Source organism: Saimiri boliviensis, chromosome 5 (genome assembly GCF_048565385.1).
Source record: "Saimiri boliviensis isolate mSaiBol1 chromosome 5, mSaiBol1.pri, whole genome shotgun sequence".
Taxonomy (NCBI): Eukaryota; Metazoa; Chordata; class Mammalia; order Primates; family Cebidae; genus Saimiri; species Saimiri boliviensis.
Window position 1 is genome coordinate 145,958,482 of NC_133453.1, and position 20,105 is coordinate 145,978,586.

Below are 20,105 nucleotides of genomic sequence, written 5' to 3' on the forward strand. Positions count from 1 at the left end.
TTCACTGTCCCCAAAAGGTGGAAACAATGCAAGCATCCATCCTGGATGAATGTGGTCTCTACACACAGGGTGGAATGTTATTCATCCTTCACAGGGAAGGAGATTCTGACACTTGCTACAACATTGTGAGAATATTAGGCTAAGGAAAAGAAGTCAGTCACCCAAAAAAATATTGTAGGATTCCACTTAGGTGAGGTACCTGGAACAGTAAAATTCACAGCCAGAAAGCAGAATGGTGCTGGCCGGGGGATGTGGGAAGAGGAAAATAGACAGGTATTGGTTAATGAATACAGAGGTTCGATTTGGGGAAGATGGAAACATTCTGGAGATGAATGGTGGTGACCGTTGGACGACAACGTGATTGTACTTAATGTCACTGAACTGTACACTTCAACAATACTTAAGATGTGCATTTGTATGTATCTCTCACCACAATTAAGAATAAAAACTTGGAGCAGTATGAGGAAGAGGAGGCAAGAACGACCCCCGGACCGACCAAAGCCCACGCGCCGCTGTGCCCAGCACCTACGTCCCAGCGCCGTCACCACTATGCCCAAGAGAAAGGCTGAAGGGGTCGCTAAAGGAGATAACGTCAAAGTGAAGGACAAACCACGAGAAGACCCGCGAGGTTGTCTGCTAAACCTGATCCTCCACGCCAGAGCCCAAGCCTAAAAAGGGCCCTGCAAAGACGGGAGAGAAGGTCCCCAAAGGGAAAAAGGGAAAAGCTGATGCTGGCAAGGAAGGGAATAATCCTGCAGAAAATGGAGACGCCAAAGCAGAGCAGGCACAGAAAGCCGGAGGGGCTGGAGGTGCTGAGTGAAGTGTGTGCATTTTGGTAACTGTGTACGTCTGGTGACTGTACAGTTTGAAACAGTACTTTTTATCAAGTTCTATAAAAATGCAGAATTGTGTTTTACTTTTTTTTTTTTTTTTTTTTTTTTTTAACGCTAGGTTGTTAGCACACAGAACCCTTCACTGTTGTTTTGGTGGAAGGGGCACATGTCACTAATAGAATGTCTCCAAAGCTGGACTGATGTAGGGAAAACACCTTTCCCTTCTAGTTTTGAGAGACCTCCTCTTGGCTCCCAGGGGGAGGGATTCCCTGACTTTGACGCACATGGCCACCGTGGCACACAAAAGCCTTGTGGTACAGAAAAACAAATTCCTTTTTATTTCCTCTTCTCCCTTTCAGCATAGACTTAACTCCCTTAAGCCCAGACATCTGCTGGGACCTGACCCCAGTCATTGGTTACCAGTGTGTCAGGCAGTCTGGACTTGCCAGTGATGCCACTGAAATGGCACCTGTCAGAAGAGCAGTGGTTCCATTTCTAGATTGTGGATCTTCAGATAAATTCTGCCATTTTCATTTCACCTCCTGAAAATCAGGGTCAGCTCGTGAAAAGCTGTTAAACGACATGCTGAAGGTGAAACGTCAACCCTCCCTCCAGACTTTCCCTGTTCAGAGCAACAGCTGAAGACTTCAGTGGGTTTTAGAGTGGCTTTCTGATTTTCGGTAGTCCATCAAAGAAGGGAGTTTGAAAGTTGTTGTATACTGTTAACGCTGTCTGCCCATGTCCTGCCTGAAATACCATGATTGTTTATGGAAAGTATCTTTAATAAAGCTGGATACAGTTTGAAAAATAAATAAAAGTAAAAACTTAAAATACATTTTAAAAAATAAAGAAGGGAATGGAGAGAGGAACCTGCAATTTGTAACACTTGAAGACTATCAGCTTCTAGACCCAGAGCAAGACAGTAGAGACCACTTTTCTTTGTCCTCCCCTGTACCATACGCAAAAAGTCAGACTTACAATTTTATTACATTAGATTGCAGTTATGATTCAAAACTCTGTGAATGCACTAAAAACCACTGAACATGGTCCACTTTAAAGGTGTGAATTACGTGGTATGTGACTTATGACTCAAATAAAGTTGCTACCAAAAAAAAAGAAAACGAAGGAGAAATAAAGATATTCTCAGAAGAGAAGCTAACAAATGTATTATTAGCAGACCCACCTTTAAAGAATGGCTAGAGCAGGCGTCCCCAAACTTTTTACACAGGGGGCCCGTTCACTGTCCCTCAGACCGTTGGAGAAGACAAGGGCTGCCCTTCACCTCATGAGGTTCTTTAAGCAACTTTAATTTGAAGCAAAAGTTGGCAAGGCAAAAAGAAACAGAGGAATGAGAAAGAAGAAAAAAAATCATAAAATGCGGACCTAGACCCTAACAAGTCAATAATTATTTTAAATATAAATGGTCTAACTACATCAAATAAAAGAAATCGGCAGAATGGATTTAAAAAAACGTAACCTACATGCTACCTACAAGAAGTTCACTTCAAATAGAACATTGGTAGGCTGAAGCTAAAAGTGGGAAAAGATACGGCATGCAAACATCAATCATGAGAAAGCAAAAGTGGCCATATTAATATGCAAGTAGTCTTCAGAGTAAAGAAAATTAACAAACACAAAGAATATTGTTTAATAATGAAATGCTCCACCTACCAAGAACATACAGAAATTCTAAATGCATACCCACCAGACAACAGTGCCTCTAAATTCATCCAGCAAAAAGAAATCTTGCCAAGGAGAAAAACAGACAAAGGTACAACAGTATGTGGAGACGTCAATACCCACTCTCAGCAAACGACAGAAAGGGACAGAAGATCAGCAAGGATATACAGAAGTGGACACCACCATCCACCGAAAAGATGGAATTGATACTTACAGGACACTTGACCCAACAAGTGCAGAATTTGCATCCTTTTCAATTGTCCATGGAACATACACTCAGATAGACCCTATCCTGGGTCACAAAGAAGCCATAATAAATTTTTAAAAATTAAAATCAGGCAAAATATATTGACCAAAATGGACTCCAACTAGAAATCAATGACAAGAAAGAAAGAAAAAAAAAACCCTACAAGAAAATCTTCAAACACTTGGAAATTAACCAACACACTTCTAAGTAATCCATAGGTCAAAGTGGAAATCTCAAGGGAAATTTTAAACGACACAGAATTGCACCAAAATGACAACACAATATGCCAAATTGGTGGGATGCAGCTCAGACAGCAACAAGGGGAAAATACAGAGTCAGTAAGGTTTCAGGGTGTAAGATCAACATTCAAAAACTGATGGTATATACACTAATAACAAAGAAGTGGAAATCAAGACTGGTAACTGCGACAGCATTTAAAGTTGCTCCAAAGATAGTAAGAAGACACATATGAATACATCTAATGAAACATGTACAGGATCTGTAAAATAGAAACTACAAAATGACGAGGAAGGAAATCAAAAATCTAAACACTGAAGAGACATATTCATGGAGTGGAACACTCAACATAGTTAAAAGGTCAATGCTGCCTAAATTGATTGATAGGCTTAACAAAAGTCCTGTTATTTTGTAGATGCAGACAAACTTATTCTAAAATTTATTAGAAGAAGAAAAGCTTGAGAAGAGCCAAATAACTTTGAAAAAGAAGAATAAAATGCAGGAAATCACCCTTCCTGATATTAAGGCTTCCTACAAAGAGAGCGTAATCAAGACAGTGCTACAGGCAAAGGGAGAGACACAGAGATCAAATGGAATGGAGTAGAGAGCACAGGAAAAAATGATCCCCACAAATACACCCAGCTGATTTCTCACAAGGAGCAGAAGGAATTCCATAGAGGAGAGACAGCCTTTTCAATAAATGGTTCTGGAGTATTTGCACATCCACAGGCAAAAAAAAAGAAGAAATAAATCTGACCTAAGTTTCACACCTTCTACAAAAACTAATTCAAAATAAATCAAGGACTTAAATATAATACCATAAAACATGCAGAAAAAAAAACCAAAAGAAAGAATTTTGGCACCTTAAATATCAGGCGAAGAGTTCCTAGACACACACCAAACACCATCTCCATAAAAGGAAAAAACTTGATAAAAGTTGGACCTCATCAAAATGAGAAACTTTCGTTCTGTCAAAGGGCAAGACAACAGAAAAAAAAAATACAGTCTGGGAGAAATTATTTGTAAACCATGCACCTAACAAAGTACTTGTATCTAGAATATATAGAGCCCTCAAAACTCAACAGTAAAAAAAAAAAAGAAAGAAAATCTAATTAGAAATGAGCAAAAGTGATGAACACACATTTCACCCACAAGGATACTCAGATGGCAAATACTCATATGAAAAGATGCCCAGCATGATTAGACATGAGGAAAATGCCATCTAAACCACAACTAGGTATCACCGCGCACCTGTGAGAATAGCTCAAATAAAAACGGTGAGAACGCCACATGGTGGCAAGGATGTGGAGAAACGGGTCATTCATTGCTAACGGGAATATAAAACGGAAGAGCCACTCTGGAAAAGAGGGTGGCAGTTCCTTTCAAACTAAAAACGAATTTACCATACAACCCAGCAATTGTAGGTAACTGATCCTAGAGGAATAAAAACTTGTTTTCACACGGAAACCTGTAAGTGAATGTTCACAGAGCAGCTTTGGGTTTGCAACAGCCCCGAACAGGAAACCCCAAATGTCCTCCAGTGGTTGAGGTGGGATGGGAATGATGGAAGAGGGGCAGTGTGTGGCTACAGGGGGGTAGCACGAGGCAGGCCTTCACTGACGATACAATTCAGTGTCTTGATTATGGTGGTGGTTACATGAAGTTGCACACGCAATTGGACACACACACACACATTATAACTGCTGGAGCCTGAATAGGTTCTGCTGAATACACCGCTGTGGATTTCCTGCTTTGACTATGGTACTATAGTTATGCAGAGTGTTAACACTGAGGCGGGACTAAGTGAAGGGTGTTCAGGACCTTCTTGAATATTTCTTTGCAACTTCCTGTGAATCTAAAAATATTTCAAAATATATAGTATAAAACAAAAGCGTCTATCAACTGCCCCAAAATTCCTTGAGCTTTATATTCTAAAGCAAGCCTATTTGTTGGATTATGTTGTCCATGAGACCTTGGTCACAGCTCCTGTTTTCTGGACTGTGGCCGGCTTTGTCACCCGCTTCTGCTGGTAACAGAAGTGATTTCACAGCTGAGTTCAAATCCCCACGCTGGCACCTGCCAGCTGTGTGGCTTGGAGCACCCATCTGGAAGGTTCTCATTGGTCCTCCACTTCTCATCTTTCAGGCAATGTGTGGGGCACAGGGAAGGCCCCTCACCTGCTGAGGATCTTCAACGATGCCCTGCCGGGCCTGGGCTGCATGACTTTCCTTTACTAAAGCACATGAGTAACAGAAGCATCTCTGACAAAAGGGCATGCCTGCTTCCCAACTCTGGGAATACCTATTCATTGAAAATGCTATATCCCACATCAGGCCAGACCAAACGACCAAACAAACTAACAGAATTAGAAACATATTTTTTTAAATATAAACCTGATAAGCAACTAAAAAACTCACACCCAGCCTTTTTCACAGGCTTTCGGTCTGGTCCTCTCTCCCACAGCGCCCGTCAAGTCCTCAGTGCACTGGCCACCCACCCAGTGCCCCACCCAGAGTTTTCAGCCCTGGATTGCCACCAAGGTCTCCTGGCAGCTTTCAAAACATACCGATCTCTGTGCGGGTGGCGTGTTGGTGAGTGTAGCTGCCGTCCACACCATACCGATATCTAAATGCAAAGTCGCCGCCTTGTCCAGGAAGTGGTTAAAGTACTAAAGAAGACCATCATTGCCAGCATCTAATGAGTCTGCAGAACATACTCTCTAGGACAACCTAAAAGAATAATAAATTAACACATACTTCACAAGTTAGTGGAAGAGGGATGGGAAATAAAATTGCTCCACCCTTAAAAGGCAAGAAAGTTAGGCTGGGCATGGTGGCTCACACTGTATAATCTCAGCATTCTGAGAGGCCGAGGTGGGCAGATGGCTTGAGCCCAGGAGTCGGAGACCAGTCTGAGAGCTTGGCAAAACCCATCTTTATTATTATTATTATTTGTTTGTTTGTTTGTTTTGAGATGGAGTCTTGCTCTGTCACCAGGCTGGAGTGTAGTGGAGTGATCTCGGCTCACTGCAACCTCCACCTCCCAGGTTCAAGCAATTCCCCTGCCTCAGCCTTCCAAGTAGCTGGGACTACAAGCGCACACCACCACGCCCAGCTAATTTTTGTATTTTTAGTAGAGACGGGGTTTCACCATGTTGGCCAGGATGGTCTCAATCTCCTGACCTCATGATCCTCCCACCTCGGCCTCCGAAAGTGCTGGGATTACAGGTGTGAGCCACCATGCCCAGCCAAAAACCATCTTTATTGTTAAAAAATATATATAATTTTTTAAAGATAAGGAAATTATCAAAGATGACTAGAAGCAAGTCAAATGGTCTCAGAGGCCAAGCTAAAGACGCTACCACCAGCCACAGTGAACTTCAACAAGGATAATGACTGCAATGGTTTGAAACCTAACAAACACGTTTCCGCCCCGAGTTCATGGTGATAGTTAAAATAAATTTTTAAAAACCAGCTTTGGAAGGTCATGGGAAACATTCATCATCTTCAAAACTGGCAAATGAAGAATCACATGTCACCTGGCCTTTTCTCTCTGAACTGTCCCACTGGGTGACCACGTAAGGGACAAGGGGAGGTATCCCTTTATACAAGATCTCTTTATAGAAGTAACAAGCTGAGAAGTGAAAAGGAAATGATAGAGTATCACTTCATTTAAAAGTATGCTTAAAAATACTAACATCCAGGATCTATACCCAAGACCAATTAAATCCAAACCTCCAGGAGCAGAGCCCTGGCACCAGTTTTTAGAAATGGCGGCTGGAAATCAGCAGCCAGAGTTGAGAAGCGCTGGGCCCCCTGCAGTTCCCTTGAATGCCCTCACCTGTGACAGGCTTCTCCTTCCACTCGCCTCAGTCACCCACCTGGCCGCTTCCCCAGGATCTTGTTCCTCCATTGGGAGTCAGTCCCCTGCAGCGGTCTCTCCATACCAAAGACACTCAGCCATTCACATCCAGCTCAGAGCCTGCTTCCTACATAAAGACTCCCTCGATTTTCACAGAGCTGAACTGAGTGGCTTCCTCAGCTTTCCTGGGATAGAACTTGGGCCCTGGCCAGGCGCAACGGCTCATGCCTGTAATCCCAGCACTTTGGGAGCCCGAGACAGGTGGATCATGAGGTCAGGAGTTCGAGACCAGACTGTCCAATATGTTGAAAACCCTGTGTCTACTAAAAATATAACCATCAGCCAGGTGTGGTGGCGCTTGCCTGTAGTCCCAGCTACTAAGGAGGCTAAGGCAGGAGAATCACCAGAATCCAGGAGGCGGAGGTTACAGTGAGCTGAGATCATGCCACTACACTCCAGCTTGGATGATACAGTGAGACTCTGTCTAAAAAAAAAAAAAAAAAAAAAAAAAAAAAAAACTTAGACCCCACACAGTTCACCTGTCATCAGCGCAGAGGACTTATAGTGACTGTAGCAGTGGCTCAGCCACACAACACATTTTAGAACCCTCATCACCCTGAAGGCTCCTCATGGCTGCCTGCAGCCAGCCCTCACTGACACCCCAGACCCTGGCAAGCCCTCACCCACTTTCCGTCTCTGTCATTAGGCCCTTTCTGTAAACATCCGATACATGGAACTACACCCCACGTAGTCTTTCGTGTCTGGCTTCCTTAGTCAGCAGTGTTTCTGAGTGAACTAGGTATTTTTAAGCGTACATGGGGATTTGGTATTTAAAGGAATCCCGGATGAACTTACCAGGGAGCAAATGAATCACTTCCCGCAGTGACTCATCACCTCCCTGGGTCTTCACTGTTTAAGAATGATGGGTATATCCTGGTTCCTCCCGGGCCTGGCTCACTGCCATGGGAGGTCTGAATTTTGGTCCACGTAATAGGTTGGCTCTGACGGGGACAAAGCTGCTCAGGCCACGATTCTCATTCCATTTTCATCCATTTACTGCACAAACCCTTCCCATACCTGAAGCCTCAGTTCCGAAGGGGGAACCTGGAAGGGTGTGAGAATCCATCTGCACCCCCGGCAGACCACCGGCATTGGGTGTGACCACCCACCAGCGTGGGTGTCTAAGGCAGACAGATGTCATGTGATTATGAGAATTCAAAGCGCTCTTTTTTTCTTTTTTTGAGACCAGGTCTCACTTTGTCACCCAGACCGGAGTATCGCGGCACGATCATAGCTCACTGTAGCCTCAACCTCTCAGGCTCAAGCAATCCTCCTGCCTCAGACTCCTAAGTAGCTGGGACTACAGGCATGCACCACTATGCCCAGCTAATTTTAGTATTTTTTTGTGGAGACAGGGGTCTTGCTATGTTACCCAGGCTGGTTCTGAACTCCTGGCATGAGCCATTGCGCTCAGCCTCAAAGCACCTTTTATTTTCCCTGAAACAAGCTGTCTGTCACCCAGGCTGCAGTGCAGTGGTGCAATCTCAGCTCACTGCAACCTCCGCCTCCTGGCCTGAAGCAATTCTCCTACCCCAGCCCCCTGAGCAGCTGGGACTACAGGCGCCTGCTAATTTTTTTTGTATTTTCAGTAGAGATGGGGTTTCACCATGTTGCCCAGGCTACTCTCAAACTCCTGGGCCCAAGTGATCTGCCTGCCTCGGCCTCCCACAGTGCTGGGATTACAGGCTCAAGCCCCCACACCCAGCCTCAAAGTGTTGTTAACTGAAGCTCGTCTTCATGATTGTTTTCAGTTTCCGCAGAGTATAAGCTCAGCAAGGACAGGGGCTGCCTAGTAGTCCGCTGTAGGTCCCACGCTCCCTGTGCATCAGAGGCAGTCCATGAAAACTGCTTCAAAACTGGAACTGCTGACACTCAACAACAGCACACGGGCGCTGCATTCGTTTTCTAGGAATGCTATCACAAAGTACCACAGGCTAGGGGGTGTAAACAACAGAAATTTATTTTCTTCCAGTTCTGGCGGCTGGAAGACTGAGATCACGGTGTCGACAGGGCTGGTTTCTCGGGAGGCCTCTCTCCTTGGCTCGCACACGGCTGCTTTCTGCCTTGTATGTACACGGCTATCCTTCTGTGCCTGTGTCTGAATCTCTTCTTATAAGGACATCAGTCAGATTGCATTAAGCCACCTTGTGACATCATTTTAACTCAATTACCTCTTCAAAGACCCTCTCTCCGGCCAGGCATGGTGGCTGACACCTGTGGTCCCAGCACTCTGGGAGGCTGAGGCAGGCAGATCATGATGTTAAGAGATCGAGACCATCCTGACGAACACAGTGAAACCCTGTCTCTAACTAAAAAAAAAAAAAAAAAAAAACAAAAAAATTAGCTGGGCGTGATGGCATGTGCCTGTAGTCCCAGCTTCTTGGGAGGCTGAGGTGGAAGAATCACTTGAACCAGGAGACAGAGGCTGCAGTGAGCTGAGATTATGTCACTGCACTCCAGACTGTTGTCAGAGTGAGACTAAGTCTCTAAAAAAAAAAAAGACCCTCTCTCCAAATAAAGTCACACTCTCTGAGGGTCCTGGGGTTGAAGATTTCGACACATGAATTTGCAGGGATCACAATTCTCTCCATTTTTTTTGTGTATATTTGAAAAGCTCAACAGAAGAAAGTTAAACTTAAAATGAAGATTTATTTAATGATTAGTAACTGCATGACCAAAATAGTACTGAACACAAGACTATAGTCAAGTAAGGAAAAGCCTTAGACATTTTCTGATATTAAAAAGGCATTTCTGCAGTCAAAAACAAAAAAGTTGGGAATAACTCTTAAAACAATGACTCTCCTGCTTTGGAAGTATAATGAGGTCCGCAGAGTCTGAAGTTGTCTCCTAGAATGTAAACAGCTCTGGATTTGATAAGCGCTGGAAAATACAGAGGCCATTAAAGCCAGGCAGAGCTGCGGGGTTCCTGAGTTCTCATCAGCTCCCTGTCCCAGCGGGGACAGGCCTCAGCACACACAAGCCAGAGCTCTGTGCCGCTGACGAAATGAAACCATCACCAGCTGATCATGAGCTCCTCAGCAAGAGACTCACCTACAGAAAAGTGCCACTCCTTCACCACATCTTGAAACTGTCTGAGATACAAAGAAGCATGTGGAATTATCCCACAGTGCTACACATCCATCTTCACCTATCTGTGCATAAGTGTTTTAAGAAACACTTTTCAGGATCCTTCTGGGTCTGTGAGGACAGGCTGGCTGGGCTGCGCCAACGAACGGCTCCCACGCCACGGGGCCTGGGCCCAGTAACTGCCGCTGTGATGCTCACTCAAAGGCCACTGCAAGTCCAGGGCAGACTGCAGCCACCTTGCTATCACAGCCCCTCCTTGTCAGCATGTGCTTCTACGACTAATGTGACCGGAAAAAGGACAGCGCAGAAAGTCCCTTCCAGCTTCTACTCACAAGTCACTTCTGCTTACATGTCACTGGTGGAGGCAAGGCACATGGTCTTCTCTAACTCTGGGAAGGTGGAGAAGTGCAATCCTCTCATGTTCCCAGAGCATCAAAATACTACTGGGCGGTGCAAGGACACCAGAGCAAGGGACATATTCTTCAAACGCTCTCCCTCGCCTGTCTCAGCTCCTCCGACTTCAACCCAGTTGCAGCCGGACATAGTCACAGGGCAAACGTGGCAGGCCTGGCATAGCACAGGCCACACATCAAACAAGACGGCGCTCGTCCTGCCTTGGGAATGGCATCCTGGACATACCGTGTTCCCACAGAAGCCACCAAAGTAGCACGAGGGAGGCCTGATGTGCAGGTGCAAGGGGCAACGTCCCCATCACTGCAAACCTGATGCACAGTGGGCAGCACTGCCCGCTACCCTCTCCTGCAGCCCTCAGCACACGCCTCCCCACCACAGAGCCCTGCTCACCAGGCCAGTGCTCCCACACAGGAGAGGTGCTCCCCATCACTCCCCATCGGGAAAACACCATCCAAACCACAGGGAGCTGCTACCCCACTCCCATCAGGACGGCCACGATCAAAAAACCAGAGAATAACCAGTGCTGGTGAGGACACGGAGAACTGGAACCCTTGTACATGGTGGGCGGGAGTATAAAACAGTGCAGCCCCTGTGGAAAACGGTACCCTGAAAACACTAAACACAGAATTCCCATATGATCTAGGAATGACCCCACTTCCGGTGAACGCTCGAAGGAAGTGAAAACAAGAACTCAAAGAGCTTGTGCCCCCATGTTCACACCAGCACGATTCACAACAGCAAGAGGTAAAAGGAACACAGGCATCCTTCACCAGATGAATGATCAACAAAATGTGGTGTATTCACATCATGAAGTATCCCGCGGCCTCCACAAACAGGGAGAATCTGACACAGGCTACAGCGTGTGTGCAGCTTGAGGACACTGTAAGTGAAATATGCCAGTCACAAAATAGAAATCCTGTGCGATGCCACACGTATGAGGCACGGGGAAGGAGTAAAAATCACAGACAGAAAGTACGACGGTGAGTGCCAGGGGCTAAGGGGAGGCGGACGGGAAGTAAGTGTTTAATGGGGACTGGGTTTTAGTTCTGCAGGATGAGGAGCGTTCTGGAGGCAGATGGGGGCGATGGCTGCACCACAGTGTAAATGTACTTAATGCCACTGAGCTCTGCACTTCAACATGGTCTAAGAAGGGGAATTCTATGTTATGTGTACTGTACACAATTTTTTAAATAAAATGGTATTTAATTTTTTTAAAAAAGTTTATAGTGGCTTCCATGACTCACCGGATAAAGTTGAAATATCTAAACGTGGGACTTAAAGCCCCCAAAACCTGGCCGTCACCGCTACATTCAGACGCTATTTACTGACGGCATCTGCGCCCCTCCAGCCTCTGTGCCTTTCCTCATGCAGTTCCCCTTCCTGGGACCCCACCCCACCTGCTTTCCCTCCTTGCATCTGAATCCAGCCCACCCCTAGGGTCCATGGCAGTCAGGCTTTGTAAAACACCATGATGTACAGCTACATATGCCAGCCCCTGCCTGTCCTTGAGACAGCAAGTCCCAGAAGGCAGGGAGGGCTCTGCCCACCCTCCTGTTACCCCAGCACCTAGCACATTGCCTTACACATGGTAACCAACCACACTCCCTAGTGTTGAGGATGACCAGCTAGATGATAAAAACCAGGAACCACAGACCCAAGTCCTCAGGCCACAGCTGGACCAGCTGTGATGTGCCTACATACCCCCAGTCTCATTAACATGCAGGTTCCGAGTCAGCAGAGCCAGGGTGGGGCCTGAGACTGTGCATTTCTCACAGCTCCTCTATGGCTGCTGGGTTACGGGTCCACCGCCGTGCCTGCAGGAGCAAGCAGCCAAGGGCCAGAGCCAACACCCACCTCCAAGCACAAGGTTGTGCCCCAAGCCCACCCCAGTGCAATGGAACTGTGCCCCTGGCCCAAGGCCTTGGCTCTGCCCTTCGGGAACCCACCAAAACCCCCACGCCTCGCTAGGCACCTGGGAGGTGCTCTGATGAGCACCCTTTCTAATTCAAATCACTCCTATGTTCCTGCAGATGGAATCAGCTTTTGAGCTTAACCTCATTGTTATCTACAGTTAAATCAATGACTATAAAACCGGCTTCTTAGACTCTCTTAATTACCCAGAAGAAATCCCACAGAAGATGCATTTCCCTGAATAGAGCAGGTGGGCAACTACAGTAAAATTTCTTTAATAGAACTGATGTTCCTCCTGGGGTAATTTCAATAAGCCACAATGGTACCATCATAAAATTAATTACACAAGCCCGAAAAAGCCACAGGATGGAATCTAAGGACAGAGTTCCAGTCCTGGCTGTTTGGTGAATTCACTGGTGTGACCTCAGCAAGACCCTAGCTCTCTGCTGCTCAGGTTTCTCCTCTAGAACAGGAAGGATGGCTGAGAAAGCTGGGGCTTACCAACTGCTAGGGACCAACAGGCAGATTGCCAAGCGAATTTATGGAGCAGCACAAGAATTTGAAAATAAAACCGAAGACCACACAGAATGCAGCACCTCTCCTGAGTTTAAGAAACGCTCCCGAAACTTCTGCTTGTGGTCTATAGAGGTGTCCTACGTGGTTAAGTAAAATGTATTTTTTGTGGGGTTGAAAATCAAACTGTCTGAGAAAGTCCTACGATTGCAGGCTCTGTTCACTGAAACACATACAGATGTACACAGCATCGGAAAGGCCCAGAGACTGGGTGAACCGTGGGCAATGGGGCTGGGGTGGGCCAGCTGCGCCTCTGGCCCGGCTCTCTGTGTAGGAAACCAATCCTACTGGTCCGCATCCACATGCACATGGCCGTGAGGGCCCCTCCTGGACAGAAATCCACAGAGCACACGGTCACCAAGCAGCCATGTCTTAGAAAGGTCCCCAGGGTTGGAGGATGCCAGGGCAGGTGGGGAAAGACATTCCCTGACTGTCCTCCAGGTGTGCCCAGGACTAGCAAGAGGCAGGTGAGGGGCCAGCATGCAGCCGGGCAGGAGGCCCCTACTGGCAGGTGTCAACTGTGCATTTACTGCCGTCTGCCCGTGAGCACCGTCTTCAAGCAGATGCCAGGCCTGGGAGCCCAGGGCTGAAGGAAGCAGACCAAGCGCCCACCCTCCCAGGCTTCCTGTCTTGGCGGGGCGGGGGGCGGGGGCAATGACAACAATCAATCAATATGCTACAGAATTAACGTGGGGGTGTTTGTGCAAGGCCGGGGTTACAAGCACAGGGATACGGGCCAGTACCAAAGTCCGCAGAAGCCACCTGGAGAAGAGAATGTTGGAACCAACACAAAGAAAGTGATGAAGTTATTAGCCAGGCAGGATTCTGCAGGATAGAATTTTAGTAAATACAGTCAGTTGAGGAGGGGCCTCCAGCATTTACACTGAGGGGGATGGCGGGGGAATGGAGGGCTCCCGTCGGAGGAGCAATCTCATTTAAGTTTGGATGCAATAAACCAGCTGCTGAGCAGACACAGACCTGGGTGGGAAGGCATGGAGCCAGCGTGGAAACCGGAACCGTCAGCAAACTGGCACAGCGATCTAGCAAGGAGACGACAGGCTCTCATGGCTCAGCAGCAGGGCAGGTGTGACCAGGGGCAGGTTTCGGAACAGATTCCATGTGGGGTGTGAGAGAGACAGGAGTCAAGGCTGGCTCCAAGGCTAGGCATCCGGAAGCGTGGAGCTGCCATTTACTGAGATGGTGAGATTGGGGTTGAGAGAGCCCAGGACAGCCTGGCACCTGCTGTGTGGGGACGTCCATTAGAACTCTAAGGGGAAGTGCAGGGTGGGCAACTAGGTGTACAGTCTGGAAGTCAGGAGAGAAATCGGAGCTAAAAGATAAATGTGGGATCCTTCAGCATGAGGATGGCATTCAGGGCCACAAGACAGAATGAGGTCAACCGTGGTGAGTGCAGACTGAGCAAAGAGGAGGAGGACAGACCGACCACAGGGACGCTCCAACACTCACAGGACACAGTAAGGGGACTGAGCAAAGTCCAGCGAAGCAGGAAGAAAATCCCAAGCACAGCGTGCTCCCCAAGCCAAGGGAAGAAAGTGCTTCCCGGGGGAGCAAGTGTGGCAAACGCTGCTGTGCTGCCCAGTCACGTGGGATGGGACGGAGCTGACCACGGATCTGCAGGCTTGGAGTCTTAGAGATCTTGATGGCAACAGTGAACGGGTCAAGAGTGTCAGGAGAGGGGTCAGTGTGAGGGGCAAAAGTCCCACCAGAGTGGGTATAAGAGAGAATGCGAGGAGAGGAAATGGAGAAAGCCACTACAGACTGGCCTTTCGGGAAGTTCTACAGCAAAACGAAGCCCCAAAATAGGCCCGCAGCAGGAGGGGGGAGGAGGAGCAAGAGACTTCGTCCCCTTTCCTAGGATGGGAGCGGAAGGCAGTTGCTTCAACGTGGAGTGTGAAGGCCATGGTCCCAGGGATCACAGGCAATGCTGCTGGAGGGCAGAGGGAAGCCGAGGGGCAGCATCTGGTGCTAAAATAAGGAGGGGCTGACTTTTGAGGCAGCCACAGAATATTTCCAGGCTCAGAGAAGAGGAGGATTCTGCAGAAACGCTGGTAGGGAGTGATGAGGGGGCGGGAGTCTCAACCAGCCATATGGATCCTCATTTCATCAAAACTCCTGGAGCCTGCAAAACGCAAAGACTGGGATTCCAGGCTAAGGGAGACACTAGGACCCCAGGCTCCAGGGGAGCAACAGGGTCAGGAAGTGACCAACAAGACCTGCTGCTTCTTCCTTTTCCTGATGAATCTCGACATTTGCGCCATACAAAGGGCATGGACTCAGGCTCTGAAGATACAAATGTGAGTTCACCTTCATTAGCTGCTTGAAGTTAGCAAAAATCACATCATTGCTCTATGTTATCAGTTTCTCTATCTGTACAATGGAGACAGTGACTCTAGCTTTTCTCAGGATTGCTAAGAAGATCCATACGTGTAAAACGTCTCAGTGAATGAAAATCCAAGTTGCAGGACACAGTAAGATGTCATTTCTACAAAGTTTGAAAAATACAACAATGGGATATATCATTCAAGCATACATGCAGGATAAAAATAAAACACACCTCCAAAAAATAAACAGTAAATTCAATTTATTGTGTTTCATAGGGGTGGTTGGGGAGGCAGTGTTCACAGAAGGCTGAATTATATTTGTATGTGTTTTAAACTAGATAGTAGGGACCCAGATGCTTTTTTTTTTTTTTTTTTTTTTTTTTTTTTTGAGACAGAGTCTTGCTCCATCGCCCAGGATGGGATGCAGTGGTGCTCATGGTTCACTGCAGCCTCAACTGTCCAGGCTCAAACGATCCTCTCGCCTTAGCCTCCTGTGGGGGTGGGACCACTGGAGGGACCACCACACCTGGCTTTTTTATTTTTTACTTTTTTTGTAGAGACAAGTTCACACTATACTGCCCAGACTTTTCTTGAACTCGTGGGCTCAAGCAATCTTCCCGCCTCAGGTTCTCAGAATATTTCGTCTGATTCTTCTCTGTATTTGTGTATACTTGGAAACTATTCTTTAAGCCATCTGAGTCATTTTTGTTGTGGCTGCTCTGGTCCACACAGTCAGCTGTCCAAGTTTTTTTTCCTACTATGGGACACATGGACATGGCTCCCATGAGTGATCAGGAAGCTAGGTCCAGGGCTTGGCCATCAGATAGGGCCATGCATTCAAAAAGCTATAGGATACAAAAAATATCTGGGCGTGGTGGTGCATGCCTGTAATCCCAGACACTCAGGAGGCTAAGGCAGGAGAATTCCTTGAACGTAAGAGGCAGAAGAGGTTGCAGCGAGGCAAGACTGTGCCACTGTACTCCGGCCTGGGAGATAAAGTGAGACTCTGTCTTTAAAAAAAAAAAAAAAAAAAAAGGTCAGGCAAGATGGCTCATGCCTGTAATCCCAACACTTTGGGAGGCCGAGGTGGGTAGATCACCAGGTCAAGAGATTGAGGCCATCCTCGCCAACGTGGTAAAACCCTGTCTCTACTAAAAATATAAAAATTAGCCGGGCATGGGTGGCGCACACCTGCAGTCCCAGCTACTCGGGAGGCTGAGGCAGGAGAATTTCTTGAACCCGGGAGGTGGAGGTTGCAGGGAGCTGAGGTCGCGCCACTACACTCCAGCCTGGTGACAGATACGTATGTATACACAGATGAGCAGACACATGTATTTCCCAGCTCTGTCTGCTGAGAGGCCCTGGAAACAACACAGCTCAGTGGCAACAAGCACCCTCAGTATCCAGACCTCGGTTTCTGGATACCATTCTTCAATAAAATAAGGCAGGGACCCTTGCAGAAATGGCTGAGTCCAGAGCTAGGTAGGAAAAATTCAAGATGAGCCTAAGTATCTTGTGCCTAAAACAGGTACAGTTTCCATTTGGTATCTGTAAAGGATTGGTTCTAGGGCACCCTGCAGACACCATAATCCTCAATGCTCAAGTCCCCTCTATAAAACAATGTAGAATTTGCATATAACCTATGTGCATTCCTCAGTGTATTTTGAATCCTTTCTGGATTACGTATAATACTTAGTACAATGTAAATGCTATGTAAATCATCGTTCTACCGTATTGTTTAGGGAATGAGGACAAGACAAAACGTCTGTTTGGTAGAGACACAACCATCTATTTTTCTCCCAAACATTTCCTATCCAAGGTCGGTTGAATCCACAGATGCAGAACCCACAGATAGGGCTGACAGACTGTACTCAAATAAACAAAAAGGTAGGGATCTCTCAAGGAGACATGGGAGGCCATCTGAAAGAGTTTTGTATCGTCAAAGATGGGACAGTTGGAGCAATAAAATAAATAACAGCACTGGATTACAAAGCAAGGTATAAATTATATATCCACAAATCCATATTGATGTCAATGTTTGCATAAATAAATGGGGGAGAATAGATTAAGTCCCCCATATAGAAATATTCCAAATAATGTATACAGATACCCCCAACGCCAGCGAAGGAGGTGGAGTGTAACTCCACATTCCTTAAGCATGGAAAACACACAGTGACCTCCTTCCAGGGAGGACTATGCAAAGAAGGTGAGGTAATCATACAGTGAGCAACTGGCAAAAGCTCCCTCAGCCAGGTGATGGGGGTCAACATGAGTAGTGCTAAGTCATGTTGCTATCACGTCACACTGATACAAGTTGAAAATGGTGCTTCACTTCTGTGGTTTTCCTCCCCAGAACCCGTAACTCCAGTCTAACCATGAGAAGACTATCAGATAAACCCAAATTGAGGGACATTCCACAAAAGACCAGACCTGTACTCTTCACAACTGTCAAGGTCACGAAAAACAAGGAAAGCTAAAAAACTGTCACAGACCAGAGGAGGCTAAGGAGACACAGGACTACAGCTAAAGTAGTGGCCTGGATGGGTTCCTGGGACGGAAAAGTAACTCTAGGTAAACACTAAAGAAAGTGGAATAAACTACCGAGTTTAGTTCATACCAATGGACCCATGTTGCTTCCTCAGTTATGACAAATGCACCGTGTGACGTAAGATGTTAACGAGAGTTAACATTCATTAACTGAATGAAGAAAGCATGGGAATTTTCTGCAGCCTTTGCAACTTTTTTACAACTCTAAAGCTGTTCTAGAATTAAAAGTTTACTAACGACAACAAGAGGCTGGGCGTGGTAACTTACGCCTGTAATCTCAGCATTTTGGGAGGCTGAGGCAAGAGGATCACTTGAGTCTGGAGTTGAAGAACAGCCTGGACAATACAGTGAGACCCCGTCCCTACAAAACATTTAAGAAATCAGCCAGGCATGGTGGTGCTTGCCTGTAGTCCCAACTAATTGGGAGGGCGAGGTGGGAGCATCACTTGAGCCCAGGAGGCAGAGGCTGCAGTGAGCTGAGATCGTGCCACCGCACTCCAGCCTGGGTGACAGAGGGAGACCCTGTCTCAAAAAAACAACAAGCAATGGAAAAGGCACGGCTCCCAGTAGGGCAGGTGCCTCTCCTCGGTGATGCATAGAACTAGCTGGTTAACACACCCATCCATGTACCCTGGAAAACGTCCGAAGACTTCCAGATACCCCAGGGGTTTCTGCCCAGCCCTGACTTGCTGCCTCCACTAAACCTTGGTCTTCTGGAAGCTCTGCTCCTTGCAAGTATTACTCTCTGGATACACACACATATCACACCTGCCCAAGTCACTCTCTGGGTGTGGCTTGTTTTTTCGGAAGGTTTCAGTAGCACAGCAGTTTGTATCACAGCAATGCAAAGAACTCCACATGAACGGACAACCTGTCTGGGTTATCAATTCCTTTACCACCCTGCCATGAGGCTCAGCCAGCCTCTCTCCCCCTCCTTCTTGGTGTGCTCTCCTCACTAGAAGAAGAGACAAAATAGGTTAAAGCGAAGCCAAACCTCTGCCATTTCTTATGCAGAGCCCCTGGGCCCCGTGGTGCTTCCTCGAGCTGGACTTGCTGGCTGCCCCACTGGTTGGCAACCCCTCTGCAGCCCTGGACGCCCCCCGTGCCTATCCTCACCACCGCCACTGCCTCTCACTCAGCAACATTTACTGAGCAGCTGCTCTGCACCTGGCCTGGGAGATCGGAGATATCCCACCACGTGGCTCATTCCCAAACAACTGCTTCCTGCACCTGTGTGCAGTGAGCACTAGCAAAGATGCCGCAAGGTCCTACGAACCACAACCACAGGGCACAGACTGTATCAGCATTTACAAAACCGGCCTATAAGAAAACAATGGGTACAGTAAGACCGCCAAACACGGACACAGACAGAACAAGAAAGGAGGAGGAAAAAAGAAATTGCTGTTAGATATTCCCCGGTGCAGTCGTAGACAAAGACGCCGTGGCTCTGACAGGTGGTGAAGCTGCAGAGATAAAACTGGACACATCGGCGCTCTCCAACCAGTGTGTTCCCATCACCTGCCAAACTCTGAAGTCACACAGGGCAGGGAGCTAACATGTTGGGACAAAAATCTCAACGAAAGGGGACTTTTCTTCAGTCTCAAGGTCCTTTTTTTTTTTTTTTTTTTTTTTTTTTTTTTTTTTTTCTCCCCAAAAATCATCAGAATTCACCAGTGGCCAAAGGGAAGAAGGGTATGGTGTGGAGGTGGCCATTATGATGAGGAAGGAAAACCGCACACCAGAATTTCTGTCTCGCAAGAAAGAAGGCACCTTGGCCTCGCCCCAAAGGGCCCCTCTTAAGAGCTGGTGACCCCTCCAACCCTGAACCTCTGTGAGCCTTTGACTCCTTCTTAACTCCTGTGGGGCTGCTCTGAAAATCAAATGAAACCACGGATCCAAAGGCCCCCTGCAAAGAGTAGACTCTACCCACGGGAATAACCACATCATCACCTCCCTGCATGGTGCAAGGACCCAGAAGTCCATGTCCCCAGCATGGAGGACTGGCTCCCTAACACCCTGGGAGGCCGACCCAGAGCCACAACTTGGCTCTGAGTCCCCCTGTGCGAGCGGCTCTGTTGGTTTGTTAGTGTTCCTTGAGAAGCTGCTTTATTTATAAATAAGTTGCCTGACAGCAAATCTTGAAGCAGAGCCATCAGTCAGCTTCGAAAATTTCCACTTCAAACATTAGCAATTTAGAAGAAAAACCCGTAAATGGGCTACCATGTAGTGCTGGTACTAAGTAAAAAGCCAATCATTAACTCCCAGTGAGATTTACAGAGTGGTCTGAGTCTCCGGAGGTGCTTTGCTGAGGCT

At 47.1% G+C, this 20,105-nt stretch overlaps 1 protein-coding gene across 11 annotated transcripts in view; it reads right to left on the reverse strand.

Moving 5' to 3' along the window:
• The window catches only part of APBA2 (amyloid beta precursor protein binding family A member 2), a 220,688-nt gene that overhangs the window by 134,711 nt on the left and 65,872 nt on the right, over nt 1-20,105 (reverse strand). For 3 of the 11 annotated variants that reach the window (XM_074400117.1, XM_074400118.1, XM_074400115.1), the window contains exon 3: nt 5,564-5,726. The exons of the other annotated variants lie outside the window; for them this stretch is intronic. The gene's annotated coding sequence lies outside the window, so the exon portion shown is untranslated. The remainder of the gene's footprint in view (nt 1-5,563; nt 5,727-20,105) is intronic. 11 annotated transcript variants of the gene reach the window in all.